Source organism: Trachurus trachurus (assembly GCF_905171665.1).
Source record: "Trachurus trachurus genome assembly, chromosome: 17".
Lineage (NCBI taxonomy): Eukaryota > Metazoa > Chordata > Actinopteri > Carangiformes > Carangidae > Trachurus > Trachurus trachurus.
In genome coordinates this window covers 11,235,201-11,255,690 of record NC_139900.1, presented here as the reverse complement: position 1 = coordinate 11,255,690, position 20,490 = coordinate 11,235,201, and the positions used below count along the sequence as shown (strand labels likewise).

Here is a 20,490-nt window from a genome sequence, read left to right as displayed (position 1 = left end):
GGCAGTAAATGATGATAAGGGACTGTTCGTTATTTATCATCAGTGCCACCGGAGGGGAAGATACACCCCCCCCCCCCCCCCCCCATTTGTCAGCTGTTATTAAAACCCAACTCATCAATAACAGAATCGCGATTTTGGACCAGCTCACATTACACAACAAGCCATTAACAATTAATCCACACTCAAACCAAAGCAACAATAATGTGAACTGCACTCAACAACGTATTATTACAAGGTTTACGACAGATGACAGACAACCTGGGCTGTGTGTGTGTGTGTGTGTGTGCCTGCGTGTGTAAGAAAGAGAGGGAGAGAGAGAAAGTAGATAAATAAAGCTAATTGTTAGCTACCGTAGCTCAGGCGTCGGTCTCCCGTCAGGTAAAAGCTGCTGTTTATTCCTCAAATGTAGTTCATGAAGTTGTAGCCTACAGTTATCCATCACTGCAGTTGAATTAGCCGCTAAACTGCTGGACGCTAAAACCGAGGGGGGTGTTTACAATTCACGACAGCAACGTGAACATACGTGCCGCTCATAGCCTGAAGTCTGAAGTTAAACTCACTCACCCATAAAAGACGTGCTAACCCATGTGCAAAGTCCTCATTTAGTTCTTGGCGAAGCGGTTAGCATCGTCACCTGCGGTGCGGAAGACCCGGGTTCGAAACCCACTCAGGGCAGACCAGAGCAATATAAAATAACGTTGTGATTTGGGGGCCGTTGTTCTCATTGTCAGCTTTGAAATGTCCCGTTTTTGTTTTTTGCGGGCATTGCAGTGTCCTCCAGACAAAAAGTTGAATGACCCCCCTCGCTGACCTTTTTTTTTTGTGGTGTGGTATATTGATGTGTTGATGAAGAGAAGGGATCACCGCCGACACGTCTTTTCTTGCATTCAAAAAGAGTTTATTACAAGAAGAAGAACAGTGTACAAAAATGCCGAATCGTGGAGCATCTCTGGTGCCAAGAATTGAGATGACTCTCTCTTGGCCTGAAACTTCAAACCTTATATACGTTTTCTAAAACTCCACCTTTTTCCAATATAAGGATATGTTTGACCAGGATGGTCAGACAAAGACAGGATCTAAAAACAGAATTTAACCTATGACTTCTGACATTTAACCTCTTGACCAAGCTAACTTTAGAATAGATACAGTGTCGAGTATCCCCAAAAACTATGACCCACCAGAAAAGAGTAAATGACAAGAAACACTTGTCTCAGGATATATGACAAGACAGATTCTTTCTAGGCCAAATATAGAACCTGTGGAGCAGGGCATTAGTTTGCACATTTCTTTAATCTAGAAAATACACAAAGAAGAACATAAGATAATACAAGACAATAAAGAAAAGAGTTTAGGTGGATAATATACTACAGTGGACCCACCCCTCAAAAAAGAATATGATCACATGACCCCCCCCCCCCCCCCCCCCCCCCTTTTCCTCCGGTGGCCCATTCCATAAATAACGAATGGTCCCTAATGATTAATAACTTAATGACATCACCCACTTTGTTTTTTCTGATGTGACGTCACCAAGTTTGACAGATGTTGTGGATGTTGTTACTGAGTGTAAAACACACAGGTGCTGAGCAAACAGAGGAAGAATAATAAGAGGTTGATGACTTCCTGTTGACCAGTGTCAGTCTGATGAAGGTGGTTGTTGTGTTGCAGGTTCAGAGAGTCTCTCTGCTGGTGTCTCTCTCTGCCTGGTGAAGACAGTCGTCTTCTCTGTGGGTCTGATCGTCATGGTGGCTGCTGTAATCAGTGTCCATGTCATGGAGAGACTCCAGAAGAAAAACTGAAATGTCAAGTTAAAGGAGCCTCTGTGTTGTCTCTGACCACTGGGAGCACTGTGGACAAGTTTGGGATTTTTATTTTTATGTGTGAACCTTTCTCTAGTTTGATCAGTCAGGATTTTATTTCCTTGTTAAATCAGCTTCTGAAACTCTTTTGTAAAGCTTCAGTGATTCTCAGCTTTAACCCAAATCCTGCTCATGATTTGATGTATAAATATTATGAATATTTGAATTAACATATTTTGAAACTGAGTCTCAGTTGCAGAAACACTGTTAAAGTCAATGGGATTCCCCACTGGTTTTAGATCACTCATTCTAGAAAATAAAGTTGGTAACAAACAAAAGTTCAGCTAAATAATTTTCACAAATGAATAAATATAAATTCACAGGAAGTAACAAGGTGACATTTCATGTTTCCTATAGAAATCAAAAACATTACACTGCTGTGAGTCTTTAGCTCCAGACGATCATTGACACTGATGAAGATCAATACAATAGAACAGTTTTTAGAGAAGTTCAATTTGACACAGACACATAGTGAATCTAACAGTGGTTTTGACACATCTGCATTTTTTGTTAAGTCTGTTGAATAAGACCCCACCGTCTCACACTGACTCAGTTTGGTTTGAGTCAGAGAACATGAAGTCTGTCTTTGTGATATTGGGACTGCTGGTCTGCACAGAGGCTGCAGTTATGAACACTGTCTTTTTTCATTCAATTATTATTTTGGGCTCTTATGCCAGCTGTATAGAGATAGGAATCGGGGAGACAGAGGGAGGGAGTGACATGCAGCAAAGGGCCTCCAGTGGAATCCAACCGGGGGCCGCTGCAGCGAGGACTATATAACCTCTGCATAAGGGGTGCATGCTCTACAGCAGGGGTTTTCAAAGTGTGAGGCGCGCCTCCCTTGGGGGGCGCCAGAGAGTTTGAGGGGAGGCGCAACATGAGAAAAAGAAAAACTGGAAACATTCAAACAAAAGATGAGTTACATGTCACTTGCACATAGGGCTAAATGATTAATGTTTTTGCAGTAGCCTATAATTTGCAATTATACTGCGATATGATAAAACACGATCTACACACAGGCTGCGATTATGCTCAGCTGATGTGGGAGCAACACTCCCGATGCGTCATAAATTGACGCTTGGTCAGGGCCCTTTCGCGTTGTGCACTGACGCCCAAGGTGCCCCTCAGCGCCTCTCAATTGATTCCAATGCAATCTCCTCCACGGCGATATGTGACGCTCAGAGCAAGTGATCAGAGAGACTGTGTTCAGGGCTCCAGACTAACTTTTTCACAGGTAGCACCGGTGCCACCTAGCTTTTCATTTAGTAGCACCAAAACAAATTAGGTAGCACCATATTTTTCTTTGTATAGTGTGTTATTAATACGTGACCTAATACACAGAGTGGCATGTTTAAAGAGGCTGCAGCAGAGTGGGCTGTTGATGAGGTAAGAATACTTAAATAATCAACTATAGACCACAGTGATCTACTCAAGTAAAAGTACTGTTACCTTGATGAAATTGTACTCAAGTAAAAGTAGGCCTACTGGTATTAAAATCTACTCAAGTAAAAGTAAACTCATTTAAAATGTACTCAGAGTAAAAGTTACTTAGTTACTTCTTTTGGGTGAGGGGGTATAGTGGCCAGGGATTGGCCTCACATTCTGCGTGCATGTCTCTGTGTTCCAAATCCGTCCCTTCTCTATCGATACACTGGTCTCCATCATCTTTTAGCTCGTGGCACCAACTTCTCTATTCTGACCTTCTGACACTGCAGTTGTCCAGATAATCAGATGGACAGTTACTGGCACTAAGGTTGTCACGATCATGGTCAGGATACTAACATTTTCAACTCAATATCGATATTCGGGAAAATATTCAATACTCAATACCATTTTCGATACCACAGGGATAAAAAAATATTATAATAAAAATCTCTCTCCCTCCCTCACTCACACACCTGCTTCTTTACTGTCTTTCCTGTCTGCTCTCAAGGAGGGGGGTATTTTACTGTAGTCTCTCTCTCTCTCTCTCTTTCTCACACACACACACACACACACACACACACACACCTGCGTTTTTACTGTAACTGCTCTGAAGCAGTGCGCTTCTTGTCTGTTCCTCTGAGCTCCTAGATGACCATGGATCAACAATGGGCTCCTACATTTAACTCAACGGGCCGGTACCGAGAATGAAGTCGGGCCGCGCCGGTCCGCGGTCCCGTTAAAAACAATGAACACCGCCGATGATTTCATTTAGGAAAAAAAAACAAAAACAAAACCCGGACGCCTCGGACAGGACGTGAAATGTGGACAGGTCTGGGCAAAATGGACGTTTGGTCACTGTAAACGTAGCCTAATAGATGGACATGCCTGATAAAGTTAACGTCAGCTAGCTGCGGATAATGGTTAATAATAATAAGACTACAACATTGTAGCGACTAGCCCTGTGCACATGTAGCGGTGAGGGGGAGAGGGGTGTGTACCTGCCTGCTGCTGTGTGCGTGTGTGAAGGGAGAGAGAGTGAGAGAGAGAGGCGGCGGCGGCGTATTTTTGACTGACAACCCATGCAGACGCAGTGCAAGTTCATCTATGTATTTTTTTTACTTTGTAACGGAAGCTATTTAAAATAAAATAAAATAAAAAATAATAAATTCACTCGTCCTCCTGCAAGTAGTAGCACCGGAGCGACCACATTAAATTTTAACTCGCACCTTAAGAAATTAAGTCGCATATGCGACCTAATTGATAGCTTTCAGTGACGTGACTTCCCAGAGACCTGGCGTTCAAAAAGCAACATTCCAAAATGGCCCCGCAATGGACTTTCTATGGACAAACAACCGAGTAATGACTTAAATCATCTGCCAGCAGTCGAGAAAGAAAAATATAAAAACAATTTTGAAGTTTTGGGCACTTGTGACCCATATTCAACACCAGCTGCTGTATACCAGCTGTTTAAGATGACCAGTTCCCTGCCGAAGCTCGAGTTGGGCGATGTTTACATTTACCTGGTGGAGAATCCATCATCCTCCACCGCTTGCAACCAATATTTCCGGTGTTATGGCTCAACTGGTTTCTGATTAAAAGCCCCATTTTGTAGTTTTTTTTATCTTAAAATAATGTTTCTGAACTCATTGAAGTGGTAGAAATGTACCTGTAACTTTCCTGTGTGGGAACACCGGCAATATACCGGAGCTCCTATAAATAAAAAAAGCCGAGCAGCTGAACAGCTGACGTGGTCAAGACGTACAGAGACCTGTCACAGTGTCACCTGTGCATTGATATAAACTTTAACCTCAGACTGTCTGCTTCCCAGATGATCACACAGGGGGAGCATGAAGCTGCTTGTGTGATGAGTGTGTTACAGAGTTCTATATCAATGTTTAGGCTTATTTGTGTAAATAATAATAGCTATGTTATTCACTACACATAGATCATGTGACCATAGGCCTGCACATCAGCACACGTCAGAGCTCACATAGACCATCACAGTAGTACACGCCTTGCATGCTGGGAGGGACCAAACCCCCAGTGTGTAAGACGGAACAGAAACATACACAGATCAGATCGTTCTCAGCTCTTCCTGGTAACACTGTCTTTGTGTGCTGTATGATCTCCGCTCTCTGCAGACTGCGATTAAATACTTATCTGTTTCAACCTTCGCCTCCTCCACTTTGTGTCTTGCCTCCCGACCTGGGTGAGATCCACACGAGCGGATCTCAACAGATGGGGGCTCGTCCGCGTTAAAGGGAGTGCAAGGACAGTGGATGGACCATTCGACCTAAAAGCTTTTCTTCATGGACAGAGGATAAGGACACAAGCCGGCACATAAAAGGTATGCAGAAAACCTGTTATAACGAATTCTGCATATTGACTATCACTAGAACTGTGTCCTGTCCAATGTACATGTAAGTAAAGTAGCAAAAGAATCAGAAAAGTATTTTTAAAAAAACTTAAAGACAAAGGTAAAGAAAATAGAGACATAAAACAGCAGACGATAAAACCTTGAGAGTGGCGTAACTCCACCTGACGACCCGACGGGGTCCAGGAGCGGTTGATACCGCGGCTGGGTTGGATTCCCGGGGGTGAGGTCCCCTAATTCTACTTGTTGATATCATTCTTGGAGAATTATCAACATTTAAAAGCAGGTTGAAGGCCCTAATATCTTGGAGATATTTAAAGTATCTATTGGTTAAATTATTGCGGTAAGGGTGAAAGGCCCGGGGAGGAAGAACAGGCTTCCAAACCAAGCACGTCTGTCTGTCTAAAATTAAAGGGTGCGAGGCCCGTAGGAAAAACAAAATAATTTCTTACAAATACTTCTGAAGCATGCACAGTTTGATATACCTTTGTGAAAGCGCTGAAATTTATTTTTTCTATGAAAAAGTTCTAACTTGTCTGTGTTGTTGGAGTTATTGTGAGCAATATATGGGTGGGGAAGAATAAAACTCTGAGAAAACTCGTTGTGTGAATATCCATTTCGCTCAGCGTCAGCAGTGTATGGTCTCAGTGGCGGGGTAACCTTGCGGTGTTAACAAACGCCACCAGTTCACTGTTGTTTAGGGCAGCGAGTGCGTAAAAGCCACTCTGCAGCCCAGCTGTGCGCTTTGGAGGCTAAAACACCCAGTTGATAAACGGTGTGGGGTGTGAGTGTAAACTTTGCAAAATCCTTGTGATTAGAACACCCAGAGTGAGACCGGGTCACTATAGAGTGATCTAGAAGCTTGTCTCCTGAGGATTTGCAAGGGGCTAACGCAGCTATCACTTCATTCCCTGCAAACGTGCCAGCTGTGGAGCTCAGAGTCTAGATAAAATATGGATGGAGAATTTGATACAGAAATGAATGGCAGTGGTTGGGGTCCCTGGCAGACCCTCTTAGTTCAAGTAGACACCACTGCAGACGCCCTAGGCGCCCTCACAAAACAGGGCAGTAGAGAAAAGAAGGTTGAAAAAGCCAAACAAAAGATGCATACATTAATCACTGATATGGGGAAAACATTGCAACATCGAGAGCCTTTACATACTCTCTTAGTAGCTAAAGTAAAAGCAGCAACAGAAAAAAAGAAAGAGGCTGTAGAGCAGGGAAAGACAGCAAATTGGTTTCACAGGAATGGGTGGAAAAAGGAGGAGGACGCGTGGGAGGAGGAGTGTCGAGGTTGGTCTGAGTTGGCTATCTGCTGGCAAGGGATGAAACACAAACACAGGAGTCCAACTCCCTCCAAAATGGTAACTGCACCTGACATCCTCTCATGCTCGCCCACATGCCCACCTCCATATGCACTAAACCCACCTGGCATGTTTCCCACATATAGGATTGGTAAAGGTACCATGCATATTATGCCCGTAGGTGGGCCCACATTAGAAGATGAGTTAGATGACGCCGACCAACAACGCACGGGGACGGCCCAGTTATACCCCACTGCTGAGTTGCATGCACACCAGGCCGTACACACTAACCCTTTCACGTCCGCCCATTCACCGGCTGCGCCATTACACACACCGTCGGCTCCGCCCTCCGTCTTTACCCCCGCCTTTAACTCGTCTCCACCGTCCATCACCGCGTCGGCTGCACCCACCGCCGTCTGCCCAGCATCGATTGCACCCTCCCAGGCGTCATCAGCCGGTTCACAGCCCCCACCGTTTCAAGATAGGGTAGACAGAGCAGAAGTAGAACGAGAGCAGAAAGTGCTATTGGAGGCAGAACAGACAGAACACTATGAAATGCTGATGGAACACGCAGCTAAGCTACAGGCTACGACTTCAGAGCAGCTATGCCCAAAATTCGTTGGGATCCTAAACAAAATCCACGTCAATTCCTGAACGCCGCTAAAGATATGTGGACGAACCAGACAGGACATTGTCCTAAGAATTCGGGCTCCTAAACTGAGTGGTACCGACAGGCTGTATTGAACGGCCTCCCTGAGTCTGTGCAAGACACAATGAAAAATAACCCTGACATGTTAGGATGTGACTCCTCCACGTGGGAGAAGCACCTCGTGCACCACCTCACTATCTTTCAAGATAAGACACAGAAAGAGGAAGAAGAACATTCTGACCTCCAAGCTCAGCTACTTAAACTGCAACTAGCTAAGGCCAGGGATGACGTCAATGATAAGAAAAAGAAAAAGGAGCAAGTTAAAATACTGATGGAGTCAGCACAGGGACCGGAATGGGATGATCATATTGTTTTTCCTGACATGAATCCTACTCCCCCGTGGGAGTCGCAGCCGCACCATAGGGGAGGTAATAACATGCGTAGGGGAAGGGGAGGCTCACGGGGTGGGGGCCTGAGAGGAGCTTACAGGGGGAGGTCACAGAGAAGAAGCCTTGCTTGTTTCCTATGTGGAGATCCGTCCCACTGGGCGAAGGAGTGTCCACAAAACAATGACAACCAGCAAAGGGGCGGCCGTCAGCAGAGGGGAGGCTTTCAAAACAGAGGAGGCAGGGGTAGACAAGATCCCCAACCCACCACAGGGGGAGCTAATGGGCAGTTCCCCCAGCTGTTCGAAGAGTGACACACCCCACAGAGAAGTCCTGAGCAACACTTAACGGCAGAACCAGTGTTGCCAGTGGCGGTCAACCACGACACGCTGCCATTTTTAGTGGATACAGGTGCTACTATCTCCACTATACAGACTGTACAAAAGAACTTGCTCTCATCTAAAGTCATCACAGTCATGGGTTTCTCTGGGGTTCCTACTACTCTGCCATATACCAAGCCTCTCACCACGCAGCTGGGGAACCAGACTGTGCTGCACCCCTTCGTGGTCTCTCCTGATGTCCCTTCAAACCTACTGGGCCGAGATTTGTTGACCAGACTGGGAGCTAACATTCTATGCTCCCCTGATGGTCTAACTGTCTCGTTCCCTGATGGTACCCAGATGAACTGTAACAGCACCAACACAGCACGCTCTGGACAATACCTCATGTCTCCTGTAGTGGACATGTCGGCAGACATCTACTGGGGCTTACTACATAGTGAAACACGAGAGCATGGCGGGATCCTGTCGGCCTACCTACAATGGAAGCCCTGGATAGCCCAGCTACACCCCTACGTGGCCCCTCCTGATCCTCCGCATGTTACATTGTTTTATGATAGACAAAACACAGAGTGGTATGAAGAACAGTTCAGCAGTCAGATAGAGGGTACTGATTGGAGTATAGCCACAGACAGCATCTATGTTGCTCCCATAGGTGTAGTAGCCAGTGTTAACCTACTACCTGCACAGTTACAATGGTACATGATGGAGGATGAGGCAGCACCACATGTCTCCCTCGCTCTCCATCCTGACCACCAAGCTAAAGAATTAGGTTCTATTGTAAAAACTGCAAAACAACAGACAGATTGGAAACAGCTGACGCCACAAATAATGTATTCCTCTACTGCTAAAACATATAAAATACAGGTTTCTTGCACAGATCAGGCACTCATGGAACATGTTCAGATCTCCCGTCACCACGGCCGTGAAAAGACAGATCACCCAGATTCCGCCGCCATGTTGGACTCTCTCCCAAACTCTCTGTGGGCCACTGGTCCCACTGATGTGGGTTTGGTAGACTGCCCACCTGTCACATTTTCTTTGAACACCACGGATCCAATCTGGCTTCCTCAATATCCGCATAAACTACAGGCCGAACTCGGTATTGCAGACACCATTGAGGGGTTGTACAAAAAGGGGGTGTTGATTGACTCACACTCTCAATGGAACACACCCATCTTACCTACGGAAAAGAAAGGTACCGGCAAATATCGGATGGTTCACGACCTGCGTTCCATTAATAGTGCATTACGTACCGCTACGACACCGGTCCCAAACCCCTACGTTGCTCTCAGCACTTTCTACCTTGATGTTTCTGGAACACCACACTGTGTTAACGGGGTGTTGTTCCAGAAAAAAGGGGGAGAGAGGAAAGTATTAATGTACATAGTATGATGATGATCTGTCCAGAGAAAGACATTGACACAGATATAAATGAACATGGTCCTGATGGAAGGATCATTTTACCGCCAGGAATCAGAGAAATAGCACTAAAAGAAGCACATGGGGTGGGGCATGTCGGAGCAGCACAGATGGTGAGAAATTTGGAAAATTGGTGGCACCCTTTTATGAAACAAATGTGTAAATATCATGTAAATACTTGTCCTGAATGTACGATGTACAACGCCAGACCAACGGTCAGACCCCACCCTGGACGTTACCCTCTGGAAACAAAAGCAGGAAGAGAAATTATCATAGACTACACAGATATGGTAAACTCGGTTCAAGGTTGTAGATATATGTTGGTATGTGTTGATGCATATACAGGTTGGCCAGAGGTTCTTCCCACAAGGAGGGAAGACAGTAAGACGGTGATAAAGTTCCTCATTAATCAGTACATTCCAAGACATGGTTTTCCGGAACGAATTAGGTCTGACAATGGCACACACTTTAAAAACCATGATCTGCAGAAGGTGGAGGAGGTACTGGGACTCAAACACAAATTTGGGTCTGTATATCATCCCCAGTCACAGGGAAAGGTTGAAAGGATGAATCAGACCCTTAAAAGTAAAATAGCTAAAATCTGTGCCCAGACCAAGATGAACTGGCTGGATGCACTCCCACTGGCACTTATGTCGATACGTAGCTCAGTGAATCAGAGTACAAGGTTCACCCCATAGAGTTATCTACTGGAAGAATGTTTCCAGGGCCACAAACAAAGCTCGTGGGGTTAACTTTGAATGATCAGTCTCTAACCCCAAAACAGTACTTTCATGCTCTGCAGACTCTTGTTTCAGAATACGCAAAGCAGGTTGGTGAAAACACTGGAGGAGAAACAACAACAACTCCCGACTCCGAGTGGGTACTGCTGAAAGTAACCAAGAGAAAGTGGACAGAGCCACGCTGGACAGGTCCGTTCCAGGTAAAGGAGCGCACCTCACACGCCGTTCGGCTGAACGGCAAAGGAGACACGTGGTTCCACTGGAGCCAATGTGCAGCAGCTGAAGCCCCCGCCAGAACCCTGGGGGAAATCCGAGAAACACTGCGTGAGCAGAACAAAGGAGCAAAGTCCACCGATCAACAAGGGGCAGAATAATCCCCTGGTGGCAAAAGGGTGAGGTAGTCTAACCAATACCCCTAGGGAGGAAGTGAAATAGCGTTCCTCTCCAACAAGTGGTGTGCCAAACCACCAACCAGGATCGTCGAGGCGCCCAGAAGAACATGCCGCTCACCTTCCTCATCATCTGTTGGTTTGTGGTAATGTTGGTTTTTGCTTGGGGTCTCCACCACCTGTACACCACAGGTACAACTACATTATAATACCTATAGCATTACATCTTGATGGGTACATTTTATCTTCTTGTCATATTTTACCTTATTATGTTTTAAAAGTACTGCGCATATTGCTAAAGAGTTGTGTGACTGAGATACATAGAGAGTTTGAATCTGTCTTGGGAGTAACCCTGCCCTGGACTACTTGTTGGAAAATTCTCGTCACTGAAGGTTTTTACTGCTTGCTAAAATGTTACAATATGAGAAATGGAAACCTCTGTTGGGACACAGATAGCATGTGCGGCTCTACCAAGGGGTCTGTGATATATCTGAATGGAATAATAAAGTGAATGAGTGTTGATTTTTTGCTTACAGCTCAGTTTCACAGAGTGCCTTATATGTGGTGTTGGTTTTGAGGTTGTTTGAGATGTTTTTCTTTTCATTTGTGTGATCTCTGTTCAGAGATCAAAAGGGGGATTGTAAATAATAATAGCTATGTTATTCACTACACATAGATCATGTGACCATAGGCCTGCACATCAGCACACGTCAGAGCTCACATAGACCATCACAGTAGTACACGCCTTGCATGCTGGGAGGGACCAAACCCCCAGTGTGTAAGACGGAACAGAAACATACACAGATCAGATCGTTCTCAGCTCTTCCTGGTAACACTGTCTTTGTGTGCTGTATGATCTCCGCTCTCTGCAGACTGCGATTAAATACTTATCTGTTTCAACCTTCGCCTCCTCCACTTTGTGTCTTGCCTCCCGACCTGGGTGAGATCCACACGAGCGGATCTCAACATTTGTCAGTGCTTTATGTTGTCCTGATGAGAAACAAGCTTGTAAATCAAACAAATCCTACAGGAAAGACCAATTTATGTTTAATGAATCAAATATTGTTTTGGTCATAGTAACTGATAATAAATAGGCTATGTTTAATTCTCTCTTTTTTGGGGGGTGGGGGGGGGCGCACAGCTGTTTATTTTTCATTAAGGGGGGCTCACTCTCTCACACTTTGAAAACCCCTGCTCTACAGTACCCACTGAGCTAAACAACACCCCAACCACAACCCCAAAATTTAAGGGATTGGTTGCAAATCAGCCAGATTAAAATTAAATTAAAATGAATTTACACTGACTGCTCAACCAATAGGTTGAGCTCATTTTGGGTCACTATATCTCAATGAGAGGAGTGCCCAACTTGGTTCAACCTGGTTAAGCCATCTCTACCACTTGGTTGAGGTACGCTGTGCTAAAGAAATCCACTAGAGGGTACTTTGTTTTTAAATAGTATTCCTCTTCACACCCCTACAACCAGGAAATCCGAAACACAAAAATCATCTGCAACATGTTGACTGTTTTCAGTAAAAATTTGAAAGGTACAGATAGTTTTCTGACATATACAGTATGTGTTTTAGACAGTGGCGGCTGGTGAAAAATATTCTAGGTGGGGCTGTTCGTCCCTGAAGTTTTTGGTGACCATCTTGATAAAAGAACCCCAAACCCATTTTTAGGGATAAACATTAATTATTTATTTGCATTCATAAATCAGCAGTTTGACAGATAATGACAATGAACGGTTACATGCTGCCATTCCGACATGCTGCCACTCCGACATACCGCCATTCCGACATTCTACTATTCAGACATGTCACCACTCAGACATACCACCATTCCGACATGCAAACGTCCTGCCATTCCGACAGTTTCGTCCCGCCATTCCGACAAGGCTTTAATTTCCATAAGGAAATGTGCGTTACTCCGAGCGGTGGTTAGGGTGTGTGTGTTTCCGTTTTTTTTTCTTCTCCAAATTGGCCCAGCTCAGTCTCGTAATGTTCCGTCATTATCTCATAGCATCGTGATTGTGCAGCTCACAACTTGTCCACGACAGCATTTTGGAGTTGTTGGATTGTGTATTTGATGAGGGAAACCAAGAAATTCCCTTAGCCTCCATAGCATATTGTAGCCCTGAGCAGCTCGCTGCTCTGCTCCGTCGTTCTAAAAACATCTCTCTCTCTCTCTCTCTCGATAAATCCATGGCACTGTCCATATTGTTATGAGGCAGAAAGAGAACTCAACACGTCTTCTCCCGAAGTTGAAAAATATAAAGACAACGTTTCGAGCGGCTCTGCGTCGTATTTGACTCGAACAGCAATAATATAATAATAAATAATACATTTCACATGTAAGGGGAGCTGAACATATAGTTTTCATTCACAAACCAATGTGGGAGAGCTCCAAGACGCGTGTGCCAGACGCACAGAGGCATGCGTAAAACACCGACCTGTTAAGTTCATCTTTTAGTTAATTTTCGTTTCTTTTGGATTTTTGTGAGTGTTTTGGAGCCGTTTTGGTGTTTGTAAGCCTTTTTCCCCCCTGAATTATATTTTCTAAAGTGCAACAAGTGGGTTCGGAGTGTGTGATTGAAAGCACGGTCTGCTTCCCGTTCAAGGCCTATCTCCTCCTTCGTTGGTTTACGAGGTTGTGGAGTCCCTCTGCTTATAATCTGAGGCTTTGAAATCGTCTGCCGTTTGAATTATCTGACCAATCTGTGTGCTTTAATGAGATGCACTGGACAAACGTGGAAAAGAAAAGAATACCGCCATTCCGACCTTAGGAGACGAAAATTGTCGGAATGATGGGACGTTTATTAAAGGGTAAAGTGTTGCCATTCCGACAATTAGGGCCTAATGTCGGAATGGCGGTTGCCCCCCCAATGAACAGTCTTTCACTGGTGGCACACAGTGGACGTGAAATATATTAGCAAATACTCTTAATACAAAAATATGGTTATTAAAAGGCATGTGTATGATGTAAGATACAACAGTGATTAATGTTAACTATAGACAAAGTGTGACAGGAACACTATAGGAGGAGCATAACGTGATTAAGTTTGGTCTGACCTTGCTGATGTGAGATGTTAACTTGACTGCATTATCAGGTTTGATGACGAGTCTAACTGTGAACGGTCACACCTGTAAACATATTGAACAGTGCGCTGCAGCCTGATGCTCCGCATCACAGACGTCCTGTCACAGCCTGGGTGATTAGTTTCCCCTGGTGTCACTCAGGAATAACAGTGTCCAGTCCAGTGTCCCAGAAGCTGGATGAACTAATAAAAACGCTCTCAGACGAGCTGTGAACGCACCGCGGACGAACCAACAGCATGTAGTCCAAAAGTTTGCTCCGAGCATTAAGAGAGAGCCGTCTCTGACGTGCCGGTTAACGGTGCTCCGGTCCTCCTCTCACACACTACGCGGCCTCCTGTCACATCATAACAGCCTCCCGCCACAGGCCCACAGAGTTTTATCCACCTGTTAATTGTATTTCCTCACCGTGAAACTGTGTTTTTCATCCAGCGGTGAAGCTCTGCTGCTAGTCCTGCCTAGCTTGGCTAACGTTAGCTGACAGCACCGTTCATGTGTCCCTTGAGAGTTCATGTTTTGTAATCCGTTCAGATAAATAGGTCTCTAACTCCAGTAACAGTCCGTGTGGTATCTGTCCTCACTGTTTTAAATTTTTTTTTAATTATACGGGAAACAGAATTTGAAACTGATGAAAACTCCGTAGCCCTCCTGCTACAGAGGACTAGTCTGGGGCCGTTGACTCGGCCGATTTGGCAGGAAACGGATCCAGGGCGAGAGAGACAGACCTTTCATTCAAAATAAAAGCACCAAGCTAATAAAATGCGGTAAAACTCTTCAATTTAAGGAATAGAATTTACAAGAAAGTCCCCGAGCCATTAAGTTAACATTTTGCTTTTATTGTATTACAAGTTAATGTTTATTTTATAAGTTTTATGTTGGTGAATACTTTTATTTTGGTGAATTTGGTGATTTAGGTATCCGCTACAGACAGGAACCAGAATGCAGACTAATTGGGAGGTAACTGACACAAGGCTAACAGAGGACAGCTCCTCGGTTAATTTCCCTCGATTTCTGGTTGCCACGGGAGACCAAAATGTTTGGGGCGATATTTTCTGCGCCCCAAAGGCATAAAATCCGACGACGCTGATTGGCTAAATTACCTGTTGCTCCGTATATTTTTTACTTAGCAACAGTCACTGATTGGCTGAGCCGGTACACTGCTGGGGCGACTTCTCCAGCACCCCAGACAGAGACAGTAAATGAACCTGTAGGCAAATTAGCCTCTAAATAATGGTTTTATTTTATATACAGCTCGATTTTAAGAATTCCTATCACATTCACAGGCGGCGGCGGCGACGACAACCGGAGGGGAACTGTAAGTTTCGCTTTTACCCACCACGTCTCTCCCTCGACGCAGAGGGAGGGGGGAGGAGGGGGGGCGGTGATTCGTACCCGTGCAGGGAAGTTATGTAACGGAGTTAAAAGATAATTTGATTCCACTTGCCATAAAAACTCACCACACAACACAAAAACGTGTTTTTCCTATGGTAATTAAATGCATCGTCCCTGCGGATTAGGGTCGTGCACCCTGGGGGGTAGCCGCAGTCGGACGATGCTATTTCCCTGGTAGGTGCACAAGCTACGAGCTCCGCTATTGTTTCATATTAATTACTTTAATTTCAATGCTAAGGGGTGGTTTAAGTTTTATTTCTTAAGCATATAGCTCCCGAACAGTCGAGCACGTCCTTTTCCATATAAAGTTGACGGTGTTTTTCTTTTATTTCTGTTTACAACATGGCTAGGGTTACACGTGGTAGCTAACCTGCACTTTCCTTTCGTTTTACATTTTTCAGCCGTGTATGTGTGTGTGTGTGAGAAAAGAAGAGCTGGACTGACTGTAAATGTGGATTTCTCTGCCAGGTACGCTTTGTGTTATTTTATGTTAGTTTTGAGAATGTTTAGGCAGTCGGACGATGCTATTTCCCTGCCGTGTATGTGTGTGTGTGTGAGAAAAGAAGAGCTGGACTGACTGTAAATGTGGATTTCTCTGCCAGGTCAGTCCATGTGTGCACAATAAACGGCGAGGTTGCCAACGGTGAAGGTCTGACTCGTATGTTAAAACGCAAGGATGAGTACCAAAACCGCTACAGTTACATAGTGCAGTTTCAGCCGACGCGACCCGGCTCAGGCTGCAGCGGCACCACCATTCATCCTATTAACCATTTTTCTACCATTGCAATGAGTCTGGAAACATTATTTTAAGGCCGAAAAACTCCGCAATGTTACTTTAAACTAAAAATTGACATTTTTGCTATAAAATCTACCAGTGACTGTTGTGTCCCAAAAAACATGACTGCTGGTGCACCAACACAGACTTGGTGTGTTCAGAGAAATTACTTTTTTTTTTTTTTTTATTGTTTTGTAGGATTTTCTTTTCCTATTTGAATGCAAAAAATAATGTTTTGCACTGTTACATATAATCAGAAGTGTATTGAATGTGAGAATTATGTGCTGTTGCGCTTTAAAGGGATAGTTCAACATTTTGGCAAATTGGCCCAGCTCAGTCTCGTAATGTTCCGTCATTATCTCATAGCATCGTGATTGTGCAGCTCACAACTTGTCCACGACAGCATTTTGGAGTTGTTGGATTGTGTATTTGATGAGTTTGATGAGGGAAACCAAGAAATTACCTTAGCCTCCATAGCATATTGTAGCCCTGAGCAGCTCGCTGCTCTGCTCCGTCGTTCTAAAAATAGCTTACACCGACAATTAAAGGTAACAAACCTACTGCTATGACGATAGCCCAAGCGATTATGGCAATGGGCCAATTTGCCAAAATGTTGAACTATCCCTTTAACATAGATACAGTACAGATGGGAGAATTAGAAATGCAATATTTCCTTGTTCGAAACAACATTTTTTCGTGGTTGTAATAAAAACCAGAGGTGTTTTTGTTGTTTATTTATTCATAAATTAGCATTAATCTACTGTCCCTGGTATTTGTATGAAGTTCTGTAAGTGACATCTCAACCGTTTGGTAGAGATCAATATTTTAAAAACCACAGGGTCTGTTGAAAAAAAAAATCATTGATAGTGCTATGATTCGGGGACAGCTCTCCACTCCGACACACCTCCACTTCGACACCCCGCTGTTCCGAAATACCCCCACTTCGAAACACCGCTACTCCGACGCCCTCCCCCCCGCAGCTGTCCAAGGTGCTGAACCGCGTGCCGTTGTTTACATTCTGCTTTGTGGCTTGTCTGTGAAACGTGCGCTGCTCAGAGACTGGGCAGATCTGTCCCACTTTCTGCACGACTCCGTTGTTGGAGATCTCCCACACAGTAAAAGAAATACACTTTTTTTCTTTTTCTCCCCCCCTGCTCTGCTCGAGCACGGCTGAACCCGGCTTGAGCTCACAGGGGCGCGAGGCTGCTGCAGCCGCCGCTCGCGCTGACAGCTGACTGAGGGAGATGCTTTGGTTGGGCTTAGGCAATAAAGAAAGGAGTTGGTTAAGTTTAGTAAAAAGACCAGGTAGAGGCTAGACAGGCTAGAAGCATAATGAACATTATATGTCATTAATATGAAGTATTTGCTTGTTTTGCAGTTAATTATGCACATGATCCGTTTGACCCCAAAAAGGAAAAAAGGATCAATGCGCACTGCGCACTGGGGGTTTCCCCCAATAGCCTTTTCGGAGTAGCGGGGTCTTTAGAAAAAATAGAAAACCCCGCTATTACGATGAATGGAAGTCTATTGTCGGAAAGACGGGGCTTCGGAAAGGCGGGGTGTAACCCTATGATTCATGTGAGGGTAAAAGAAATGCAAAGAAATATTTTTTTCACTGGTTTCTTCTTGGTGGGGTTGTTAAAGGGACACCGAGGAGTTTTGGAAAGCGAAGTATTTTCACGCTACATCTCCCATGAGCCTCCACACGCATGGTGAAATTCTTGGACCGGCGCAAGACGGACGAAAGCAAAAACATTTGCCAAGAATGTTTTCATTGATCAAGAATTAAAGTCGGACGTTCGAAGATGATCAGATACCGTCGTAGTTCCGACCATAAACGGCAATTTGGCGGCGTTATTCCAATGACCCGCCGGCCAGGGCAACGTCCGCAAAACCAAAAGTAGGAAATGCTGGGCGAGTGCTCAGTGAAAAATAAGGGCACTTTGTGCGGCATGTAGAAATCGCGGGGACCCACATCGATCCACACACCAGCAACGTGAAGCATCATCTACACAGAACACGCGACGGTAAGCACACACGCTAAAGTTATATTATCAGACAGACCACCGTGTTTATAGGACTAAACATGAAATGCAATAGAAGCTAAAGGAAACCACCTCTGAATTGTATTGATTAGAAGATTGATTTGTTGCGCGTGTGTGTGCGTGTGCAAGCGCGTGCATGTGTGCCTGCGTGTGTGTGTATAGTGTGACAGAGAGATCTGGGAGGACTGAGCGACAAAGATCACAACTTGATTCCCCCCTTATTCACCCTCACAGATACAGAAGACTCTGATGATGACACAGATGACCATGGACCAAGTGGAGATAAAGCTAGTGCTGCTATGCAACCCAGCAGCAGTTCATCTCTACAGCTTCCCTCAGTTCTTCTAGAACAACAGACCAAGGAGCAGGCCAGATGGACTGGACACACACATTTACCACTCACAACTGCAGCTGAGGACTTTGTGCTAATGATGGAGATAGTAGATGGGAGACTGACTAAACTGTTCCAAAGAAAACCAAAGCAATTTGATTGAAACTCAGTATTAACATGAAAATTAAAAGAACATGAATAAAACAAAATGCACCATATTACAACTGTTTCTGTGCCTGTATTGTAGACTCAAACCTTAATACCATTCCATAACAGATTGATGGATAATTCCAATGACTGGATATTCTGGAGAAACATTTCGTCGACTAAGGGTGTATACACACCTGCAGTGTTAGTGCGCACTAAATCTGGTGCGCACTAAATTTGGTCCAGTTTGGGTTGGTGTGAAAGCAAATCGCACTCTAATGCGCACCAAAACTAGTGCGGCCTGAGGAGGTGGTCTCGGTTCGGCTCCAGCCGAACTCTGGTGCGCACTAGTTTAGGCGTGAAAGCAACCGCACTCTGGTGCGAGCCAACTGCCAGGCGAACTCAACACGTTTGAGCTATAAGGGCTCCCGTAGTCACTGACAATGGGTTAACGCAGCGGGGAGACCACCCGGTGCTCCGGTGCTGCGGAGCTCTGTCCCCACAAACGAAGCAGCAGCAGCGGGGCAGCCGGTCGGTGCGTGTCCGCTGAGTCCGCTCACGTTGGCGGGTCCGTCCCTCGGGTCCGCGGAGCAGCTGATTACCGAGCAGCGGAGGTCCGTGTTTAAAGACCGGGTAAACCAAGAATAAATATGTGTTTTAAGTTTATAATACCACAGGAAAATATATTATTAACCACTCTGTCAAATTTGGAGGACTAAAAAAGTCGTTAAGTATATAAAATTCTGCATCAAAGTTGTCAATAAATGAGCAGTTTTCTCTGCTTCAGAACGGTGGCGGCGTGTCGCGATATGGTCGCGCTGCAGGCAAAGAAACCACGCCCCATGGCAGGAGAGCTGGACTTCACTGACCATCTCTGATACACAACCTAAACGTGACCTCAAACACACTCCACCACACACCCCAGTCCTCAGCACCGACACAGCTGATAAAACTTCAGGAAATATTCTTACCTTCACTCTTGGTGTCTAAAACAGTCCCAGCAGCAGCAGTCATCCAGCTGCAACAGGTTATAATCCACCATGCTGCTCTGTTTACATCTCGTTACCCGGTCAGCTTCTTTCATCCATTTGCATTGTGTAAAAAAAATAAATAAAGTTTTTAGCTAACGTTAGCTTAGCTTAGCTTAGCTTTAGCTTCATGTGTCCTGACAGGAGAAGCAGTAGCAGAGACAGTGAATCATCTCTGGACCTGGTACCGAGTCCAGACCCGGTCCAGACCGCCCGGCGCCGTGACACACGGCGTCCGAGCTGAGCAGCAGCCGTGTCCCGGTGGGAGGAGGCCGGGGTAAACACAGTGGAACCGGGATCAGAAACAGACCGGGGGAAACAACACGGTGGAGCCGGGAGGCTACGGCTGCTACCGCGGCTAAAAAAAATGTTTTTCTTTCACACAATGCAAACGGAGGAAACGGGCAGACCGCGAGTAACGATCAAAACGGGAATAATATCGATCTGTGGATTAATAAACTGTTGGTGCTGGATGACAATGCTGATGCTGCTGCCTGTTTTAGACACCAGAGTGAAGGTAAGAAATGGTTTGATCAGCTGTGTGTCCGCTCGGACGTGTGGTGGACTGAGACCACGGCAGAGTTTTTTTTTTTTTTTTTTTACAGTGTTTTCCGTCCGTGATTGTACAGTATGGCTGGTCTGGTCTCCCGTGTGTGTGGATGAGAGGAGGCTGTTTGGTCGGACAGTGTGTTAATGAGGGAGACTCTGGTCAAAAGACGTGTTGTGCTGCTGCTGCTGTGTCTGTGTGTGTGTGTGTGTGTGTGTGTGTGTGTGTAACGTTGTGAGGGGTGTGTGCC

General features: G+C 45.1%; 1 protein-coding gene across 1 annotated transcript in view; it reads left to right on the top strand.

The window, feature by feature from the left end:
• The window catches only part of cc2d1b (coiled-coil and C2 domain containing 1B), a 92,373-nt gene that overhangs the window by 5,259 nt on the left and 66,624 nt on the right, over positions 1-20,490 (top strand). The gene's annotated exons all lie outside the window — the stretch shown is intronic.